Below are 19,380 nucleotides of genomic sequence, written 5' to 3' on the forward strand. Positions count from 1 at the left end.
CACTGGGGTAAGAGGAAGGCTTGCAGCAGCCGCCACCTTTGGAGAGAATGCTGGCCGAGCCCCACCCCCAGCCCAGGCATCCCTGAAGTGACGTCCCCCGCAAGACTTGCTTTCTTAGCATCTGCACACTGGCTCAGCCAAAGCAGTGCTCATACAGTATTCCCTGCTACACACGCTCAAGTTGTATAAAGTAAGTCACAGGCATCCAAACAGGCGCCCTGAACCACAAGCCAGGCCCTCTGGATTCCAGGAAACCCCTTGGCTGGGGACTGGCTCTTGCAGAACTCCAGGTGACATACATGGGAACACTGTCCCTGCCCACACCACTTGCTGCCCACCTTGCCAAGTGGCCAGTGCCAAGGGCTCAGCCTCAGGGCGCTCAGCACCTGGCGGGCTGTCCGACCTCCCAAAGCTGCTGCCCCTAGCTGAGTTCTCATTTTCTTATCCTCCAATGACGAGTATCATAACAGATCCAGTTCCAGTCAATAGACAATGATAGGCACCTACTGTGTGCCTGGCACCATGTGTGTGTGTGTGTGGGGGGGTGAATTACAGAGATTATGCAAACACCTAATCTCCTGCCTAAGAAGTTCACACTCTACTGGGGCAGCTAGGCCTGGAAATACCAAACCATGAGGCAGATTGCAAGATGGAAATGTGGGGGCGGCCGAGGAAAGAGTTACCATCCTGCATGGGGCTGTCCAAGGGGTCTTCAAAGAGGAAGTAGCTACATGCCCAGGGGGCTGCCCAGGAGGCCAGGAGGAGTCCCTTGGGTGAGGAAGGGCATTGCAGAATGCAAGGACCAGCATCAGCTCCAGGCGGCGAGACTGTGGCTGAGCCCAGTCGCTGTATCCTTTCTCCTTCTCTGAATTTTTCGGATGCTCTACCATAGGACATCTATTACCTTTATAACCAATCATTTCATTAAACAAAGCTTGTAGTTCTGTGACACTCTGCAAAAATGCCCTGCTGCTTTTATGTAAATGTAAGTGATACTTTCTGGACTTAATTAAGAACAGGAACCAAGCCCAGAGATGCCAATCTTTCTAAGACTAGCTGTTCTTCTCTGCATTTACATAAGTTTCAAGTAAAAGCGGAACCAAAATAAATCGGCTAATGAGCTTCCCCTGAAGCTGTCTGGCTTGGGAAAGCTCAGCCCCAACCTGAGGAGAATAACGGAGCTGCCGGAGAATGAGGAGGGACAGGCAGGACACTAACTCCCTGCCGCTGAGAAAGTGACTTTGTCAGTGAAGTGCTGTCCCTTCGGCTTCTGCAGATCGTTCTGGTGTAGGACGAAATTCAGAATCCTAAAGAGGTCACCTTTTGTATTCACTGCAAATCCATTTCCTCCAACCCCCTCCATCCCAGATACATGTTGAACAAATATTTAACAAATATTGGTTTGAAGGGCAGCCAACATGTCTGCCTGCCAGGTGTCCTTCGTCCCAGGCTACGCGCATCCACCGTGCCTGGCTCCTGGGCCCTCTGCTTAGGGCACACTCAAGGGCAGACAGAACCGAATGGAACCTCCAGGAGGGGTTGGAGAAGCTAACACAGGGCTGGCGTCATGGCGTAGCGGGTAAAGCCACTGCTTGTGGTGCTGGCATCCCATGTGGGTGCCAGTTAGAGACCTGGCTGCTCCTCTTCCAATCCAGCTCCCTGCTACTGCGCCTGGGAAAGAAGCAGAGGATGGCTCAACTCCTTGGGCCCCTGCACGCACATGGGAGACCCAGATGGGGATCCTGGCTCCTGGCCCAGCCTGGCACAGCCCCAGCTGTCGCAGCCATTTGGGGAGTGAACCAGCAGGTGAAAGATCTTTTTCTCACTGTCTCTCCTCCTCTCTCTGTAACTCTGCCTTTCAGATAATAAATAAATAAATAAATACATTTTTTAGAAAAATAAAAAGGAAGACTGCCATGCATGACATAGGCTGCATCTGCAGAGAACACACTGCGACAGTGCAGCCCTGGTCCCCTAAAGACAGGGACACAAGCCTTGGAGTGCCCCGCCCGCACCTTCGGGGCGCAGTATCCCTCCCCTGCCAGGAGGAAGGCCGGCCTCTGCAGGGCGAGGAGACAACCACACTGCCACACGTGTGACGTGTCCGGCACAGTGTCTGCTGCCTAGCCAGGGCCCCCAGGCTCCCGCACTGCTGTTCTGGAAGCTTACTGATACAGATTCATTCCTGTGAAACGCGACTTCATGGGAGGGGGCGGGGGCGGTTGCAAGGAGCAAAGTTGCCAGGATGTAGTTAGCACTGGGCGGTGGATTCCAAGACCACAGCAAAATCTATTGGGTAGAGACAAGGCTCCCAACAGACTGAGCATCCCCCCCGCCCCCCCTCCCACGCATGTACACACAGCCCCAACACGTGCCACCTAGCTCTCGCACTGATTAGAAGTGCACAAGGCCCTCTGGAAGTGATCTCTGAAATCAGCAGGGAAAGAACATGGGCTCCGTTGTACACACGGGGACACAAAGGCTCAAAGACTTTCACTGTCTTATTCAAGGTCACAGGAAACAGCCGGCTGGACGGTTTTCTGAAGCGCCCTTGGCGTGAGAAGCCGTTACCAGTACTTCCCTTCTGACACTGATTCCTTGGTTGAGATAGTTCATCTACTAACCAGGCTCTTTCCTTTTTTTTTTTTTTAAATTTATGTTATTTATTTGAAAGGCAGAGTTACTGGGAGAGGGGAAGTGGGAGAGGGAAAGGGAGAGAGAGAGAGAGAGAGAGAGGTCTTCCATCCACTGGTTCACTCTCCAGAGGGCTACAACAGCCAGGGCTGGGCCAGGCTGAAGCCAGGAGCCAGGAGCTTCATCTGGGTCTCTGACGCGGGTCGAAGGGGTCGTCTTTTGCTGCTTTCCAAGGCGCATTGCAGGCCTGGACGTGGAGCGGCCGGTACTCTAACCAGCAGTCATACAGGATGCCAGGTATCCGCAAGCTCGAGTTTAACCCACTGAGCTACAACGCCAGCCCCTCTTTTCTTAAAAAATAATAATAAAAAAATCCCAAAAGGGAAAAGCAGAAGGATTCTTCGAGGCAGTAAACTGGACAGGCTTCAGGTTTCTTCTCTATCAAAGGCGTGTTCCATGATAGATTTCAACGTCCGCTCTTCGCTCTCTCCGCTCTCCTCCATTTACGGTCTTACCCTTGAGGTTTTAGCTAAACGTCACCAGGTGAGCTCCTCCCAGCTCATTCTCCCAGCAGCACCCTGCTCTTCCTACAGGGCCCGAGCACTGTGTATACACAGGGTGTACACATCCCCAGGCTAGACCTTCAATTCCTCACTACTCAGCATCTGGCACATGTGGCCTTTGATGGTGTTTGTTCTACGTTGAGTTCTTCCCAAGGTTCTGCCAGCGGCCAGCTCTGTGATCAGAGGAAAGCTGCCCCATCCACCCAACCACCTCTACTGCTCATCCACGGAGCGTGGTGCGTGGGCTTGGGAACATCTTAGGTTTCTGCCAGCATTCTATGAGTTCAGAGTTCAGAATTTAAAAAAAAAACAAAAACAAAAAACAGGATTTGATTTCATGGAAGCAGAGGGTAGGACAGTGGCACCGGAAGTGAGGAAGGGGAAGGGGGAGGGGAGGCTACATTGCAGGGGCCAAAGTGCAGTTAAGAGGGAGATGCCTGCTCCAGCCTTCCCAGCACAGTCGGGTTTTGCATATTTTGCGAAGAACTAGAAGAGAGGAGCATAATAGTTCCCAACACAAAGAAATGTTTAAGGAGATGGAAATGCTAATTATCTTCATTTGGTCAGTATGCATTGAATACACATATCACAACGCCATACACACACACACACAAATCACAATACCACCCTGTACTCCATAAACACACTCAAACGGGGGGCTGGCGCTGTGGCCCGTGGGTTAAGCCACCACCTATGAGAGCGGCATCCCATGTAAGCATGGGTTTGGATCCTGGCTGCTCCACTTCTAATCCAGCTCCCTGCTAATGTGCCTGGGAAGTAGAAGATGGTGCAAGTGCTTGGGCCCCTGCCGCCCATGTGGGGGGCCACTGGCACCCACGCAGGGGACCCTGATGGAGTTCTGGGCTCTTGGCTGCAGCCTGGCCCCTCCCCAGATGTTGTGGCCATTTGGGGAGTGAACCAGCAGATGGACGATCTCTGTCTCTCCTCTCTCCCTCTCTCTCTGTAAGTCTGCCTTTCAAATAAACAAATAAATCTTAAAAAAGAAGTAGTAGATTTTTTATTTTATCACATCATGCATCTCATATATTCAAATTTGATTCTTCCCACGCTACCTCCCTCCCGTCGTCCATATTCCAACCCTTCTTCCTCCTTCCTCTTCCATTCCCATTCTTATTTTTATTTTAAAAATTTATTTATTTATTTGAAAGTCAGAGTTATACAGAGAGAGAAGGAGAGGCAGGGGGGGAGGGAGAGAGAGAGAGAGAGAGAGAGGTCTTTCAGCCACTGGTTCACTCCCCAGTTGGCTGCAACAGCTGGAGCTGCGCTGATCTGAAGCCCGGAGCCAGAAGGTTCTTCCAGGTCTCCCACGTGGGTGCGGGGGCCCAAGCACTTGGGCCATCCTCTACTGCTCTCCAGGCCTCGCCTGCGGGCGACAGAGATCCAGTCCTGGAGCCATCGCCTGCTGCCTCTCAGCAGGTGGTTCACATCAGCAGGAAGCTGGATGGGGGCGAGGCTGGAACTTGGACCCAGGACCCTGATATGGGGCATGGACATCCTAAGCAGCTGCACGGAACACCTGCCCTTTAAGAGTGAGAAAAACAGCTGTCTGCCTCAGTTTCCCCATTAACAAGTCAAAAGCGTGGGCCCAACCTTCTTGGTTCTGTCCACCTCCAGCAGCTGTAATTCCAGCAAGGAAGGCCCCGCCCCTTCCTCTTCACCTACACTGCAGTCGGGGCCGGGCGCAAACAGGAAGCCTGACGTGAGCAGCGGCCGGGCAGCTGGTCTCTGCAGCCTGGGCCAGCTGAGGCGAGCAAACAGCATCCGCACACCCTGCACGCCAGCCCCCGAGGCCCGAGGCCTCTCTCCTACAGTGTGCAGGCAGAATGCCCTCCCGATCTGCCTGGGCCTCTGCCGCCAACCCCACCCCTACCTGCCTACTCCCTGGAGGTCCTGCAGCATAGACGGAGCACACGGCAGGGTGAAGGGGACACTGGAGTGAGGGGTGAGGAGGTGCTGACTCCTGGGCTCCCGCCGGGCCCTGTGTGACCTTGGGGAGGCCCCCACCTGTCCTTGGGCCTCAGTTTCCCCCTCCATTGAGTGAGGTCTGAGCTAGCCTCCTGCTCCTGTGAGGGTCTCCTTTTGCAGGCAGCATGGTGCTATGATAAGGCAAACCTACCTCACTGCCCACGCCTCAGTCTCAAACCTTTCCCTTGCCGTGCGGCCTTAGGAAATTTTCTAACCCTCCTGGCCCTCCTGGTAAAACTGGAACCCTGACGATCTTTAGCACCGGAGGTTTCCACTTGATAAGAAGGCAGGGCTCCTAGCACAGTGTTTGGGCGGTTAAAAAAAAAAAAAAAAAAAAAAAAAAAAAAACAGGAAGCATGAGCCCCCATTGCCACTGTCTTGTTTATTTACTTACTCTGGTTTTGGGTCGCCTCCTTCTCCCTTGCCCATCTGTAAAAGGGCAGCGTGGAGGCCAGAGAGCCTCACCGCCCTGCAGGCCACGTGGGCCCATGCCCCACCCCCCAGGGCAAGCCAATCCCAAGGCCACTTTGCACCAAGCACAGCAGCAAAAGGGAACTGTAGGAGGAAAAAGCAGGAAACCCCGGGACAGCGCCCCACAGCAGGTGGATTCGCGCGTGGGTCGCTGCCCTGGGCTGTCCGGCATCAGGGAAAGCCTCCAGGTGCGCCATGGTTTGGAGGTGGAGCGAGAGTGCTTGGCTCAGTCCCAGCCTGCCCTGCGGAGGACGCACCGAGATGCAGCAGAGGATTCTGGTCTGGGGTTCCTCTGTGTTCTTGCCCCTGTGCTGGATCTCACAAGAAACAGAGAACCGCCTGGCAGGCCGCCCACCCCTCACCTCTGAGACTGGGAGGCTGTGTGGGAGGAGGAGCTGACACCTGTTGTCACCTGCTAGGTGGGGATCTTTTCAATTGTAGTCCCTGGCTGATGACCATGTGAAAGCGATCCGCGTTCACCAGAAGCTGTACTTCCAGTTGGGGGTTTGATGTCTTCCCACGCTGGCAGCAATGCAGTGCAATGCTCCGGGCTTGATGCCAGGCAGCAGCGGCAGGTAGCAGCCATGGCTCCCGCTCTGCTCAGCCTCACTATCGCATGACAAAGAACCCTACTAAGAGGTAAAGCACGATTCCATGCGGAGACAGGCAGAGTCCTGACCCCAGGGTGGCCCCAACCGGCTCCAGCAGGAGCTCCGGGTGAACAACTCACCCAGGCCAACTTTGCTCCCTGAGCCTAGAACCCTGCCCCCAGCAGCAAGGACCCTGGGTCTTGGACACCTGCTGCTGCTGAAACGGCTGAAACGCGGTCTGTGGACACCTTAAGAGGCCTGGCTCTCCTTCAGCACAGCCCAGAAGGCGGGGCTGGCACCCATCAGGAATTCTCAAGGGAAGTTATTTTGAACTCAGTGTTAAAAAAGCTGCCCATGAGGGTCGGCGCTGAGGTTTATCTGGTAAAACCACCACCTGCAGCGTTGGCATCCCATGTGGGCGCCGGTTCTGGTCCCAGCTGCTCCATTTCTGACCCAGCTTTCTGCTATGGTCTGGGAAAGCAGCGGAAGATGGCCCAAGTCCTTGGGCCCCTGCACCCGCGTGGGAGACCCGGAAGAAGCTCCTGGCTGGCCGGCGCCGTGGCTCAATAGGCTAATCCTCTGCCTGCAGCACCGGCACACCGGGTTCTAGTCCTGGTTGGGGCACCGGATTCTGTCCTGGTTGCCCTTCTTCCAGGCTAGCTCTCTGCTGTGGCCCGGGAGTGCAGTGGAGGATGGCCCAAGTCCTTGGGTCCTGCACCCCATGGGAGACCAGGAGAAGACCTGGCTCCTGGCTTCAGATCGGCGCAGCTCTGGCCGTTACGGCCATCTGCAATGTCCCTGCACTTCTCCTTTGTGGCTGTCACTGTGCAATTAGCTGTTGAACGAGATAAATTCCAGCCTCCACCCAGGAAGGGGTGCATCTATCTAACTCACCACGGCACCTCAGGTATCTCTCTCTCTCTCTGCCCCCTGCCTCTTTGTAACTCTGCCTTTCAAATAAAAAAAAAAAAAAAATGCCCATAGAGGAGAAGGACGAGAAGCAAGAGTCCTAAGAACCAATGGTCCTGGCCCCCCACACTGAAGACGTTCAGCTGAGGGTCCTGCGCAGAACAGACGTCTGTATCAGATGGTTCTATGGCTGATGGAGACCATGGGGATCGCGGCTCAAACACAAAGGCTGCAGGAAAGATGCCCCGTATAGCAAGCAGGGAGAGAACCCTCGAAGGCGCCTTGGTCTCCCTCCAATCATCCAATCCACCCCATGTTTCCTGAGAATTGACTGTATACAAGCCTGCGCCCTTCTAAGCACTGGGGACCCAGCGGTGAACAAAGCACTGTGCTCTCAAAGAGCTCACGTAGCAGATGGAAGACCTCTCTGCCTCCCTGCCTTTTTTTTTTTTTTTTTTTTTTTTTTTTTTTTTTTTTGACAGGCAGAGTGGACAGTGAGAGAGAGAGACAGAGAGAAAGGTCTTCCTTTTGTTGTTGGTTCACCCTCCAATGGCCACCACGGCCGGCGCGCTGCAACCGGCGCACAGCACTGATCCGATGGCAGGAGCCAGGTGCTTCTCCTGGTCTCCCATGCAGGTGCAGGGCCCAAGCACTTGGGCCATCCTCCACTGCACTCCCGGGCCACAGCAGAGAGCTGGCCTGGAAGAGGGGCAACCAGGACAGAATCCGGCGCCCCGACCAGGACTAGAACCTGGTGTGCCGGCACCGCAAGGCAGAGGATTAGCCTAGTGAGCCGCGACGCCGGCCTCCCTGCCTCTCTTTAACTCTGCCTTTCAAATAAATAAATATTAAAGAGAGAGGGAGAGCTCATGTTGCAGTGGGTAAACAAATGGATAACGGAAATCACTTCAGGTTGCCAAGGCAAATAAAAGATGTTTGCCCTGTTAGGAAGTGACTCGGGGTAGGACCAGTGTTGTGGTGAAGTTGGTAAAAGCCACTGTCTGCAATGCCGGCATCCCATATGGGCACCAGTTCCAGTCCTGGCTGCTCCGCTTACGATCCAGCTCCCTGCGAAGGCCCGTAGGAAAGCAGCAGAGGATGGCCCAAGTGCTTGAGCCCCTGCACCCACACGGGAGGCCTGGATGAAGCTCCGGGCTTCCTTGTAGCCGTCTAGAGTGAAGCAGCAGATGGAAGACCTCTCTCTCTCTCCATCTCTCCCTTTCTCTCTAACTCTGCCTTTCAAATAAATAAACAGATCTGTAAGAAGGAAGAGAGAAAGAGAGAAGGAAGGGAGGGGGAGGGGAGGACTGGGGACCCGAGACACAGGGAAGGCCTCTTGGTGCTGGTGTCTCTCTGGGGTCCCCGGAGCCAGCCATGTGCAGGATAGCTTCATGCTGGCTTGTGTGATCCCGTTGCTAAAATGTCAGGAATTTGGCAGGCCAGTTGCTAACCACAGCCAGGTTTTATTAAATTACATAAACTTACAATTAAGTGAATTATATGAAGAAGAAAGGTAATAATAAAGAAGGCACAGCTTCTTAACGACTGTGCAGCCTTTTCTGCTCCGGAGGTCACTGACACCTACTGTATCCCGGCAGAGCGGAAAGTGCTACACCCCGGCGCGCCACCCCGCACCCCTCCCGGCTCCTCACGCGGTAACTAACTGGAAACGGGCCGTGGTGGAAATAATTACGCTATAGGAATCGACAAGTCTCACACTCTGGGATGTCATTTCTCGAAGAGCTAGTCACCACACACTGACCGGCACGGCACTGCCCACAGACCTGCTGGCTGTGGGTGGTTGTGCTCTTCCGGTGGGAGGGGAAGGTGGGGGTGGAGCAAGCGCAACCCTCTTTGGGGATGCGGTTGGGGGGATGCCCCAGTCATGTGGGTGTGAACTTTCCTCTTCCTTTTTTAAGGCTTTAGAAGCAGGTCTAGGATCTCTAAGTCCCTGTGTCTACTCCTGCCCAAAAAAAAAAAAAAAACATTTGCTCTCGTTACCAGGACTCTTAAGGGGCTTGTGAGATATGACTCATTCATCTCTGTTTATTTTGGTGGATGAAAGCCTATCTGAAGTATCCTGCAGAGGTAAAATTTTAAAGGAACCTTGCAAAGCAGCTCTTTGGATGGATGGATGTGCATGGTCACTTCTGCTTTCTCCTAGCTTTTCAGATGTTGGGTTCCCTTCCTTCATTCAAAGATGTCGCTGTTTGGATAGCAGCTGAGTTAAGTCACGGCTGTACTACCAAAGACAACAGCGCTGCCAGTTAATAGCACCACGTGCCAGGCATACACGTCCCTCGCTCTCAAATCCACCCAACCCACTTTACACATGTGGATGCTGAGGCTCAGGAACTACAGAAAATGAGACAAGCGCTCCCCCTGGCCATCAGGACAGTGACCTGGGCCGTGGCCACTTGGTGGCTGCGCACGCTAAGGAAGCAGCATGAAGGGAGCTGCTGGTGCAGTGTTACTCCCAGCAGCCCCTGCGGCGGCAGGAGCTAGGATTAGCATCTATGCAAGTCCCTAACTGCGCCTATTGCCTCACCTTTACCAGTTCTGGCCTGCTCAGTTTTTCCGGGGATGCCGCCAAGGCGTGCCCTTTCTGCTTCCATGAGCCCGAGTCCCCCTCGACCGCGAACCACCACCATCTCTGCCCGGCACACCTTCCCAGGTGCTGCTTCGTGGATCAGCCCCAAGCACTCCTGAGAACCTCCCACAGCAAATCCATGCCTGCCAGGAAATGATTCCCCAAGCACTCAACTGGATCTGCACAGAAATATCATTCCTTCCCCGCTCAGCTGCTATCATACAAACACACAGTTTGCTACACACAACAGCCATCCGCAGGCAGCCACAGATGTAATCAAGTGTGAGAAATCAGACCTGGACCCTCCCTGCTCCTGGGGAGCCAGGTCCCCCTTAAAAAAAACCTGCCCCCAATTTTGAAAGCGTCTTGGCTCTCCCCACAGATGCGGGGCAAGTTCTTCTTGAGGACTTGAGGCCTCCGTGTGCCCCAGAGGCAAGAGAGAGGTGGCCAGCTACTCCTCAGTGCAGATACTGCCAAGTTCAACATCAGCACAAGGCAGCCGGCCCCTGGCTCCAGACTGGCTCCATCTTCTGCGCTCCTCCGTGCCCTCTCACTACAGCCTTCTGGATTCTAGAATCCAATCTGGACTCTGGCACAGAATCAAGAAGCGGGCTGGCTCTCATCACACCTCCCTCTGCCTGAAACACGCTTCGCTCTCAAACTCCTGTAGGGCTCCCGTTGACCAAGGTCATGTCTTCAGGGAAACCTGCCCTGGCACCTCCCCAGACAGGATCAGGCCCCTGTTGCAATGTCCCTGCACTTCTCCTTTGTGGCTGTCACTGTGCAATTAGCTGTTGAACGAGATAAATTCCAGCCTCCACCCAGGAAGGGGTGCATCTATCTAACTCACCACGGCACCTCAGGTATCTAGCCCAGCACTGAGCTCAGTAAATCCTGGCTGAATTAAAATGAGTGAACGGATCTACGGCAGGTCACTGAATGTTGGGTGAGTGAGCACCTGGTTCACATCAGTAGTCTCTGGAACAGGTGCATCTCTTGGAACCTTAGTTCCTGGTGCCCAAATTGGCGGCAGGTCCAAAAATCTGGAATTCTTTCGAGGACAACAGTGGCTTCTCCCTTGTGAGTTTCTGGTTTGAGCATCCATTTCCTGTGGGTTTGGACGTCTTTCCCTGCTTCTAGTTCAACAGCAGATATTACGCAGAGAAAAGTTTGTTAGACTCATGCTTTGAGTCATCTGGGGACCAGGGGAACAGCGGCTCTGACAGCTTCCCCAGCTGGCAGCACCAGCAGCAGGTGGGACGCGCCCGGCTACTTTCCGCCCCTTCCCTAAGGTGAGCCACGGCCAGGGCACTTAAAGCAGGCCTGCTGAAGACAAGAACACACAAGACCTGGCCTCTCTCTCCTGCAGCCTCTCCCAGCTGCTGCCTCTCACTCTCTGGCCAATTCTGGTCTGAGCAGTGTCGACCCTCCAAACAGGCCACCGCCACCACCCCCTCCCCTCCACCCTCTGAGCCGCCTGTGCCCAGCGGGGGCTCCGAGCCACACGATTTCAGAGTCAGGACCCGGCTTCCACGTCTCAGCTCCGCCACTTAATTCCTGAGAGGCTTTGGCCAAGCCCCCAGATGGGGGAAACAACCCCTACTCTGCCATCCTCCTGGGGCTTCGGGGAGGTTTGAATGAGACGAATGCACGATCTCACTTCTCGGGATGCTGACCAGGACAGAGAACTCCTGATCCTTCCAGAAACTACTTTCCTGCTTTCCCTGGGGTCTTGCTGTCAATCTGCAGTCAGCTGGTCTCTTCCTTCCCTCTGCCACTCTCTCACCATCCCACCCTCTTGAGCACACACCACCCCCCCCACCCCACCCCCGCCGCCCGCCAAACCCTCTCCTTCCACTCCCTACACCCGCTCGCTCCGGATTCTGCTGTCTCAGGTCACTCTCTCTGTCTCAGGGCAGCCCTGGCCGCGAGTAGCAGCTCCACGCTTCTGCCTGCCATTCACATCTGCCAACCACACGTGGTTTCAGACAGGTAGGACAGAAAGCACATGGCCGGCACTGAGCTTCTGTAATTGCTCGCATGGGGCTTCCCCAGGAAGCCATGTGAGCACCCGACACTGTGCTCTACCCCCTGCCATGCGTGACGCCTGCCCAAGCCGGATTCAGACTGTACGTGGCAGTCTGCGGCCTCCACGCTGAGCGCAGATCAGCTCTTGGGCTGTAGATGGAGATAGTGGATTTTTTTACTTCCGCTTTTTAGAATGTAAAGGACTTTTAGAAATTCTGCTGGGCTAAATATACCACACGGTGAGCTCTCTGCCTTTAGCCCTTGGACCAAACCCACGCCACTCTTGGGCTCCCCAAAGTAGTCCAGCTGGCCTCTCTGTCTCAGGAGTGGAGGAGAAGCTGCCGTGGGCACAGCTTCCGGCTCAGGCAGGGAGGCGAGGCGCCCCGCTTGGGACTCGCAGCCACCAAGGATGCAGAGGCCACACCCGGCCACCACAATGCGTCCAGTGACGCACAGCGCAGTCACGTGAACAGCGCACGCTCCTGCTCCGGCAGCTCACCACTGAGAGCAGATAATGACATGTGGCCAAATATAACTAGAGAGTGGACCGCAGGATGCCCAGCGGACCGGGGGCAGGGAGAGAGCACCTAATGCATGGTGGGGGAGGGGCCAGGCTGAACACAGGAACTGGCTGCATAAAGAGGGTAATGCTTAGAGTTGAGTTTTGAAGGGAAAGTTGGTGGATTTGGGGAGAACACAGGGAGGGCATTGTAAGCAGACGGCAGAGCGTGGGGGCAATATCCAAGGAGAGTTCTGAAATCTCGCGAGTTCTTTGAACTTTGGGGTCAAAAGCTACGATTTGAGAGTTGTGTGTTCTTCAGCTTGGCTGCAGCGAAAGCTAACTGATAGGCACAGCCCAGCGGAGCAGGCTCGGGAGAAGCCCCGCACACAAGGCCCGGAGCTGTGAGCCACGGGAGATCAACAGAGATTCAGTCCCCGAGGGGGAGGCTCCCACCCTCTCTCAGTCTTCCCTAGCTACTGCCTCCCGCTCCTCCTCGCCACGTGTCCCACCCCACCACCGCTCTCCTCTCCTGAACCGAATCCTTCCCCGGAGCCTACACCTCACTAAGCTTTTACACCCTAAAGCCCCTCCCTTCACCTGTCTCCCTCTATCTCCCTATATTCAGTCTCCCTCCCGACCTCAAGTAAACTTGACTGTACCCACTGTCTCCGCGTCTTCCCATCTCGCCTATCAGCCATCTAGCTTGCTGGTCCTGCACTCCGCCAAAACGGCTCTCAGTACATTGCAGTTACCTCCCAATTGTCCAGGGCCACCTCCACAGCACAGACCTAAATTCCTCATCTCTCCCCACCCCGAACACTCCCGCTTCCACATCTCCACAGCTACTGGCACCATCATTCATCCAACGATGCATGACAGAAAGCCATCAGGAGACAATTTTCGACTGGTTGAGTTTGCACTGCCTTTGCGACATTCAAGACAAAATGCCCTAGGGGTAGATTGAGAGCCCAACATCTGTGACGAAGTGATTCCTAGTGGTGTCGAAAGCTGTGCGCATGCATGAACTTGCCCAGCTTAGAGACTCCAACTAACAGGTCTTTAAATCACAGGTGATACACTGGGAACCCTCGAGTCCAGAGGCCCCTCAGGTCACTATTGCAGTCACTATTTATTTAGGTCCTTCCTTCCCAAGTCATAGCCCATAGGAGACACCATACCACCAATTCAAATCATATTCTGCACCCCCCCACCCCGTTCGTGTTGTCTGCCCCAAAATTCAATCATAAAAAATAGAAGGCAAAAATCACAATAAGATATCACCACTCAGTCACTAAAATGGCTAACACCAAATATCATCAAAGATATGCAATAACCCCATGCATTGCATGGGAAGGTTCAATGGTCCGCCGAATGACCCAGGACTTTACTCCTAGGTGAAAGCCAACGTTCACAAAAGACTTGGACAAGAATGTTCGCAGAACAGTCCCAAAGTGGAAATAATCCAAAAGTTCATCAACAAGAGACGAGATAAACAGACTGTGGTATATCCATTCAGTGGAATACAACTCAACAATAACAAATCACTCCTACGTGCAAGAAAACCACTCTCAAAGGTATTATGTGAGTTAACCTGAATATGAAAGAGCACACATTTGAAGTCTAAGAACACACAAAATTAATCAATGGAGATAAAAACCACCATTGGCTAAAAGGTGACTGGGAACCTCCTAGGGTGGTTCAAAGCACAGGGTCAGAAAACATTCATTTCAAGCACAAGACTGTTTGCACTACGAACGCACTGTCCAGATGCTCAGCCACCAGTTCAACGCCGGCTCTCTTCCTGTTCAGCCGCCCCGCCCCCTTACTCCATCTCAATGCCATCTGCGTTAGCCACTTTCTAGCCAGGCCTGGAAAGAACACAGGGCTTAGGCCAGACAGAACATGATTCAAACAGTTGAGTGCTACTAAGGCCCATGAGCGAGTTACCGTGCGTCTCTGAACCTTCATTTCCTCAACTGTAAAATGGGTCAGTACTCCTCTGCCCACTCTGTTGGGCTGGAGAACCTTCAAAACCTGCACAGGGCCCCCTGGAGGCCTGGAAGCGCCCATTGGACCAGACTCACCGGCTTCTCCCAGAAAAGCAACAAGGCGCGGTGGCTCCCCACGCCCACTCTCCCCTCACCCCCCAGACCCTGGAGTTCGAGGGGCAGGTGATCTGCAGCGGGAGGACCTTGTCCAAACCCGCTTTCATACCTCTTGGCCTCAGCTCTCCACAGAAAGGGACCAGATCAGACCGGCTCAGAGGGGTAACTAAGACGTCCTCTGGGCTCTCCCAGTACACTTAAGGGATAAAAACAGAACTGAACTGCTTCTGGGGGAAATACGGGAGGGAGGGGCCGCAACCCGGCCCTCCAGGCTCCCCTCCCCCTCTGGCTCCTCCCAGACCGCAGTCCGGACCAGATCATCCCCCAGGGACTCTCTGAGCCTGGCTCATTCAGCCACTGAGCACCTGTTCCTTGTACCAGAGATGACTTGGAGCCGCATCCTGCCTCCCCATCTGGTAGGAGACGCAAGGTACACCCAGGAATAACTCGGAACGAGGTGGCGCATGCTCAGTGTGTAGCCAAAGAGGCGCACCAAGCGCAACAGAATAACCACATCCTCTGCCTCCTCGCCCCCCGGGGGCCCCTCACCAATCCCAAAGCACCTTGCTTTTCCTTAAGAGCCTGGGAGGGAGGTCTCCTCTCCAGCAGGATGTTCATTTCCCGGGAAACCAGAGGTTCTGCCTAGGAGAGCGTCTCTCCCAGCCACAGAGCTGCAAGGCCAGGGCTCCACCCCGCACCTCCTGCCTCCCGAGATTCCAGGTGGACGAAGGGGGCGGCGCTGCCTGCTCCGGGCCAGGAGGCAGACGGGCGTCCAGCGGAACCACAGCCGCAACCGCCGCGGTCTCCCAATCCTGCCACCCTCCGCGCCTCCCGTAGCGGGAAGGTTGGGGACCCGGCTCCAGCTTCACCGTCCCTTGGACACGTTTCCAGCGCCTGTGCAATCCTTCTCTTTCCCTGCCATTTTCAAACGCGCGCGCGGCGTGCCTTTGGAGCGGGAGCCAGGCGCCTGGAGAGCGCAAGAGAGTGCAGGAGACTCTTGGCGTCGCCGTCGCCGGCTCTGCAACTTTCCCCAGGCTCGGCTGGAAGCTCAGTTCCTGGCTCCCCGAGCGACTGGGACGCCTCTGGGTTCCGCCTCCTGGGGTTCACGCGCCCCTCACCTTGCCCTACCCCCAGCTCCCTCGTCCCGGAGGAAGCCCCATCCTATCTTGTCCCGGCAACAGCCATTCCTCTGTCCTGCCCCACAGCTAAGGAGAGACTCCCTCCTCCCCACACGCACTCCGCCCGGACTCCGTGGGGGACCTGGGCCCGTGGCCCCGCACGCCCCAGTCTGGAAGCCCGGACAGGAGGCAGCTAAAGGCACCGGCTGGGGACCGAGAGAGCAGGTCAGGTCAGGTCTGGACACAGGGGAAGCGACCAGAACAAAAGCAGGCACTGGAGGAGTGGAGAGCCAGGGCAGGGCCGGAGCCACAGGCAGTGGCTCGCCCCACTCCCCCCTTCACCCCTGACCCACGCGCCGAACCCCCTCCACACCCAGCCCCGCCGCCCAAGGGCCCGCCTGCCCACGCCCCGCTCGCGGCTTCGAGGGGCTCGGGCGGCGCCCCGCGGGACCCACCTGATCCGCAGAACCCAGGCGCCAGGGCCGGCGCGGAGCGCGCTGCGCTCAGGGCTGGACCGCGCCTCGGCTCCGGCCCGGGCGGCGCCCTCCGGTGCCTGAACGGTCGCCTGGCTGCCTCCAACCGAGCCCCGGCCGGGCGTGCCGGGGCGGGGTGTGCCCGCCCGCGCTCCCTCCTGGGCGTCTCCTCCCCGGTCGCCCGCAGCGCGCGGCGGGCAGGCACGCGAGGGAGCCGGCGAGCACTGGGCAGCGGGCGGCGCGCTCCCCGCTCTGCCCAGCCCGCGGCTGTTGGTGGCGAGCCCGTCCCCGCCCCGGACACGGACAGCTGGGAGGCCGGGCGCGCGGGTGCGTGAGTGCGAGCGCCTGTGTGTGTCTGGGTGGTGGGGAGGGGGGGTGTTTTTTTTCATTTTCACTCAAGCAGAAAAAAGCCTGAAACCAGCAAAAAAAGAAAAAGTCCCCGGTGAGGATCGCTGGGCCCCTGCCTCCTAGGGCCTGCACGTGGTGGCGATGGTGGTGCTGCGGGCACAAGAGGGCGGGGCGGGGTCTGCCTCGCTCTCCTGCAGGGAGGGTCCCAGCGCCCTGGCACGCAGCCAAATCCTGGGGAAGCCGCGAGCCTGGGGGAGGGCTGGTCCACCATTTGTTTCCCAGACGAGGAAGAAGGCTGATAAAGTCCGCGGCTGGCCGGCGGGCCCCACGAGGCAGCAGCCTAAGCCCAGCCAGCCCTGAGTTCCGGAAGTGAGGGGCCGGCGCCGTCGGACCCCTGGCGCCCTGGCGGGTTCAGAGACTCAGTGAGCTTTGAGGGCCGAATTTTCTCAAGCCGGACTCCGCACGCACCCGCGGGCCCTTTTACTGGAACTGTTTAGAAGGAAACAACGAAAAACAAATAAGCAGCACTATTTCAGAGTTGGCGCCTCTGTGCCCCGTGAGGCGGTGATGCGCTTCCGCGGAGCGCAGGTGGCCACTCGGCTGCCCTGGTCAGTTTGTCCCAAGCTGGTGGGCAATGGTTTTAGCCTTCGCACTCGGGGGAGGAAAAATCTCAAAACTTGCTCTTGCCAGGATGCTTCCCGTTGACTGTCCTTTTCAAAGAGCGAGACATTAGCTCCATAAACTAATGGAATACATTGGAAGGGTAAGGACATGGTGAAGCTGTCCCAGTGCCCGGGCATGGTGTGTCACTGTAACTGTGGCACTAACGGGAGTGGCCCCGAGGCCTGACTTCATACCTGAAGCAAGCACAGAGCCTACACACAGGGCAGGTGACATCGGGGCGCCCGGGAGAGTGGAATTTCCCACTGGATCCCTGGGAGTAAATGGTGGGAGAACCGAATCAGCCTCCCACGCAGCACCTCTGAATGCGGGGCTCACAGCAGCGAGCACAATGGGCTCTTTGCTGGAGGATAAACCGTGCCATTATCGCCCTGCGTGAGCACGCTTGCAATAGGTCATTTGCAGTGAGCCCCAGAGTCAATAGGCAAGGAGTGAAGTGATAGTCAGTGCATTATTTCCCGCTTCCGTCATTGCGTTGGAGAAGGCATTCTTTAAATCACTCGGCCCATCAAGCTCTATGTTCTGTTCTTTGAAAAGAGACTGATGGGGCTGGCATTGTGGCCCAACCAGGTAAGCCGCCACTTGCCTCTCCAGCATCCCATATCACAGTGCCCACTTCTCACGCAGCTCCCTGCTGCTGCGCCTGGGGAAGCAGCAGAGGATGACCCAGGTGCTTGGGCCCTGCCACTCACGTGGGAGACCTGGATGGAGCTCCTGGCTCCTGGCTTCAGCCTGGCTGCGCTCTGGCTCTTGCCATCATTTGAGAGTGACTCGGTGGATGGATGGAAGATCTCGTCCTCCTTCCCTCTCGTTCTCTGTCGTGCTGCCTTCCAAATAAATACATAAATCTTTAAAACAGTAGTGATCGTGAAGATGGTGGTGGCTCAGGTGATGGCCAGTCGTGGTCAAAACCAAAAGGTGGTGACACAGGAAACATAAAACACACAGAAGTGCCACTCTACCTCCCATAAACACAATGCCAGGTTTAATCAGCTAGTTTAATGTTGCTAAGTTGAAGATTTTTTTTAATTGCTTCTGTTGTATTAAAATTTACCTTAAAGATTTAATTTGGTTTTGTAGTTGGTTGGAAGAGCCATGAGCATAAGAAATTCATCCTTACTTTTAGGTTTATATCTATTTCAGTCAAAATAAGATTAAAAAAAGAAGAAGAAAACCTGCCGGCATTGCAGGCGGAGCTTAACCTGTTAGGCCTGGATGGGGTGCCCTACCATGCTGTTTTGACCACTGTATCTTTGTAACTTTGTAACATTTTTTTTTAATTTTATTTTATTTTATTTTTTTTTTTGACAGGCAAAGTGGACAGTGAGAGAGACAGAGAGAAAGGTCTTCCTTTGCTGATGGTTCACCCTCCAAGGGCCGCCATGGCTGGCGCACTGCGGCCGGCGCACCGCGCTGATCCAATGGCAGGAGCCAGGTACTTATCCTGGTCTCCCATGGGGTGCAGGGCCAAGGACTTGGGCCATTCTCCACTGCACTCCCTGGCCACAGCAGAGAGCTGGCCTGGAAGAGGGGCAACCAGGACAGAATCCGGCGCCCCGACCGGGACCAGAACCCGGTGTGCCAGCGCCGCAAGGCGGAGGATTAGCGCCGGCCCACTTTGTAACATATTTTGAGATACAGTATGTGATATCTACAACTTCGATCTTTTGGAAGAAGATTGCTTTGGCTATTTGGGGTCTTTTGTGCTTCCAAATGAATTTTAGAGTTTTTTCTATATCTGTGAAGAATGACATGGATTTTGATGGAGATAGCAATGAGTTTGTAGATTGCTTGGGGAAGTATGGACATTTTAACAATATTAATTAGGGCCAGTGCTGTGGTGTAGTATGTGGGCAGCCACAGGCAGTCGCCCCCTTTGTTTACACTGAAACATATGAATGGAGACTTCCCGGCACAGACAATTAGGCTAGGGAGATTCCGGGAAGGGACAGGAAGAACCTAAACCTTTCACAAGAGATGATGTAGATAATCAGTCACACCTGAAACCTGCATTTATCACCTAAGTGTTTTATTGTACCCTTGTAATCAATAATTAAGAACCTTATCAGGAACTCTTTGTAACCTTAAAAGCCTTTTTGACATGTAAATAAATCTTTTTGTGCTCCTTCTTGTAAACAACTGGTCATGTTTAAATACTACGGGATTTGTTCAGTAAAGAGCCTTGATGAGGACTTGTCTTGGCTCCATTCTTTGCGTCCTTGTCCCTGCATTCCCACTCTCTGTTTCAGGAAACCCGGTTCATTGTGCTGCAGGCCGGCACAGTAGTAGATTAAGCATCCACCAAGGTGCTGGCATTCCATGTGGACACCGGTTCAAGTCCCGGCTGCTCCACTTCTGATCTAGCTCCCTGATTCCTAGCTT

The 19,380-nt window shown here is 55.1% G+C and overlaps 1 protein-coding gene across 2 annotated transcripts in view; it reads right to left on the bottom strand.

The window, feature by feature from the left end:
- Positions 1-14,579, bottom strand: part of GGTA1 (glycoprotein alpha-galactosyltransferase 1 (inactive)) — a 66,064-nt gene extending 51,485 nt beyond the window's left edge. Inside the window, exon 1 of one of the 2 annotated variants that reach the window (XM_070056260.1) lies at positions 14,488-14,579. The gene's annotated coding sequence lies outside the window, so the exon portion shown is untranslated. The remainder of the gene's footprint in view (positions 1-14,487) is intronic. The other variant, XM_070056259.1, reaches the window with a different exon arrangement.
- Between the last annotated feature and the right edge of the window lie 4,801 nt (positions 14,580-19,380).

The sequence above is a fragment of the Oryctolagus cuniculus genome, chromosome 1, assembly GCF_964237555.1.
Source record: "Oryctolagus cuniculus chromosome 1, mOryCun1.1, whole genome shotgun sequence".
NCBI classification, from domain to species: Eukaryota; Metazoa; Chordata; class Mammalia; order Lagomorpha; family Leporidae; genus Oryctolagus; species Oryctolagus cuniculus.